The following is a 3,669-nucleotide window of genomic DNA, read 5'->3' as shown; positions in this document are numbered from 1 at the left end:
TTGGCCATCCTAATCAATCACGCTAAGAAAGAAGGTCATATTATAGGAGTAGTGCCACACCTTAAGGATGATGACCTCTCGATTCTTCAGTATGCCGATGTCACAGTTCTTTGTATGGAACATGACTTGGAGAAGGCTTGAAATATGATGTTCTTGCTTTAAGCACTTTTGAAAATGTTAGGCCTTAAAATTAACTTTCATAAAAGTGTTTTTCTTCTTCTTTGGAGAAGACACTGAGGTGTTTGCCGCATACGTGGACCTATTTTGTTGTGCACAAGGCTAATTCCTGATTAAATATTTAGGAATCCCGATCTATTATCAGTGCCTCACTAATGCACATTGTTCAAGAATTCGTCCGATTAATCGGTTAATGGGTCAGTTAATCGCTACTCGTAGGATGGCCGAATCGAATAGCACATATTCGTCACGTTAACTTGTCAAGCCGATTAACTTGCCTGTGAGACCAATTAATAGGCTGTGAGACCGATTAATCGTTGTTGGCCCATTAACTTAGGGACAAACACAACCCAAAATTTTGGCCCGTAACCCCTCCAATCCCCCTCTCATTCCTCAATAGCTAGGGTTCGACCAAATTATTACATATTTGGTATATTACATAATGGAGAGCATGAGAGTATGATATAATACCTGAAAAACTAGATATATGTTGGTAGGTTCCTATTTAATCTACCGATTAATGGTCAACCGATTAATCCAGATAATAGGTCGATTCACTGATTAATCGCTACTCCCAAGCCGACCGAGAAACTACCAGTTACCGATTTCCTTAACAATGCTAATGCATAGTGGTAATATGTAGGAGAGCACCTGGAAAAACAATTGAGGTGGAAAGGCAAGTTTTTCTCAGTTGGAGGAGAACGGGTTTTGTCAATTATGATTCTCCATATGCTCTTTTTTCCCAACTTCCAAAAAGGGCCTTACAAATAGTAGATTACTTTAGATCCATATTATTTGCCCAAGGAGACGTAAAAAGAAAAAGAAGTATCGGCTAACCAAATGGAGAGTGGTTTGTGTGGTCTACGCATTCATGATCTCTAGGTTATGAATGATGCCTTACTTAATAAATGATTATTCAAACTACTTACTAAGGATGATGTTTGACAAACCCTATTATGCAATAAATATCTGAGCCAAAATGTTGTGTCCCGGACATTTTGGAAACCTAGAGCTTCACGCTTTTGAGCAGGTCTAATAGCGACAAAGGGACACATTTTTCGTTTTTGATCGTTTGCAATAAGGGGCGGCTTGGAGATTCATTTCTAGAAGGACAAGTGGTTAGGCGGTGCCACTCTCCGGGAAAAATATTCAGCCCTGTGTTGCATTGTACGTGATAAGAACAATCCCCTTGCGCAAGTGCTCAACTTATCCCCTTCGGATATTCCTTTCCGATAGGATTTGATTGGCCACGCATCATGTCATGGCAACATCTTCTCTCCAGATTGAATTCGATTAAACTGTCCGACACTATGCATATGCCCATATTGCAGGAGAAGGTGGATTGATCTGGAGATCCGGATCTGTCCCGGCTAATGCAATGCAGGCATAATCTCCCAATGTATGTGTCAGTTTAATCTCCGAATCAGTCCACCTTCTCCTGTAATATAGGGATAGGCATAGTGTCGATATTTTATGACTTTAGTGTTGTTGTTACGTCGTTTCATCTTTACTTTTGTTGGATATTTGCATTCTAACTATGTAGAAATTTAGTATTGCTCATTTTGCTTTGTATCCGCTTGATGCTACATTTTAAGTTAACAAAAACATCTTTTAAAAAAAAGACATAATTAATAGTGACATTACGTCTCAAAAAAAATTGATAGTAGCATTTATGGATTTTTGCGGCGAATCAGCATTTATAGATTCAAGTTTGAGAAGTTGTGGCATAGCCCCTTGCTTAAAGAAAAATATATTCTATTTTTTAGAAGAAAAAATTATTTGAAATACTCCCTCCATTTTTATATACAAGACTACTATGAAATATATGTTTTGCATCTATACAAGACCATCAACAGTAATCGAGGCAAAATTAATGATATTTTCTCGTACTAGCAACCTGTTTAATAGTTGCTTGCATACAGTCATAATGACAGTCAGCTACTTCCTCCATTCAGTTTTCTTGCATGCATGTAGGGTATTAATGATTCCAGTAAACAAAAAGGAAAACTGACTTGCAAAGCAGACATTAAATTTTACATTGATATCTATAATTTAAATTTGTGGTCTTATATATAAAAATGAAGGGAGTAATCGATTGACCGGTACATGGCCTACTCCGTCTACTATCTGAACACTGCGCCGACAGACTTGTAAACATGCTCTCATCTCAATATGTAATGATGTAACCTATTAGCGATAATACCGGGTGTCCGTACACTACCTGCCTGCTGGGAGGGGTGACTGGACGGCCCACCCTTAATTAATCAGCACCTAACAGGGGTGCGATGAGACGTGCCATTTCTTTTTCGTTAGCGAGGGGAAATTTCTGGTTCCATGCGAAGAAATTAAAATATTTGGAAGCTTGAACTCCTATAAAAAAAACCTTTTCGAACGAAGGAACAGCTTGTCAAGAATTGAAATCCTCATATTTAATGAGTAATTCAAGCGGAAATTTTGAAGAGTGCCAACGTTTGTTTGAATTTTCATGTGCCGTTGATTCCTGTAGGGTTTGAGTGTTTATGACATCCAGATTTTCCGTAATTTTCCTGAAAACAACTCAACACGCCGACCCAAACGAACGGCGCTTTTGTGCGTATTTTATCCGTTTGAGTCGGCCCCCGCTTGACGTCTGTCCTGTTTAACATTTGGGTTGACAGTGCGTCCAACGGCTCTGACGTAATTCATGTCCGCGCACAAATTTGAAAAGGCCCGCGGCCTTAGATCATGTCAACGGTCATACCATCGCCCAAAGTTCATGCCGGTATCATGCCAGCGGTCGGCATATAATGTCATCTTAAAAAACATCACACAGTTCATGTTGCTGCACTTGTCAGCGGCCGGCACACATGCCAGCACACAAAAAAAGGACGGGAGTTCGACCACGTCATCGCAGCCGTGGTCATGCCAGTACACTTGCGAAGTACAAAAAAGGATGGCGCTCGCCGTCATAGATCACTCGTCGTCGAACTTGAGCATGTCGGCATGCATCTTCTCGAACCATGACCTCTTCCTTGGCGACACAATGTTGAGATCCACCTTCATGATCTCCACCCCCGTCATCATGCTAGCGAGAGCCACTTCTTTCGTCTTGGTCCTGGCATTGGCGGCCTCGATCTCTAGCATCTCGGCTTGCTTCTCCGCCTCCATTTCAAGCATCCTCGTTTGCTTCTCCGCCTCCATCTCAAGCATCCTCCTTTGGATCTCCATGAAGGCGTTCATTTGGTCTTCCTTATCTTGCCGGCGCTTCTTCTCCCTTGAGTCCTTCTTGGTCATCATGCATTCCACGGTTGCGATCAAGACGTTCTACGCCGCATCCCGCTTGTCCTCCTTCTTGGAGTTAGTCTTCCCCGCCGATCGTGGCTTCGCGCCCTCCCCAACCTCCTCCACGACTTTCTTCCCCCCATGCGACATGAGGGCGTTATATTGTGCCTTGAACTTCTCCTCGTCTTTGATGGCCCTCCAACAATGGGATAGGTTGAAGGACTTGCCATC

The sequence above is a fragment of the Triticum dicoccoides genome, chromosome 1A (genome assembly GCF_002162155.2).
Source record: "Triticum dicoccoides isolate Atlit2015 ecotype Zavitan chromosome 1A, WEW_v2.0, whole genome shotgun sequence".
Classification (NCBI taxonomy): Eukaryota; Viridiplantae; Streptophyta; class Magnoliopsida; order Poales; family Poaceae; genus Triticum; species Triticum dicoccoides.
Note: the sequence above shows the minus strand (reverse complement) of the source record.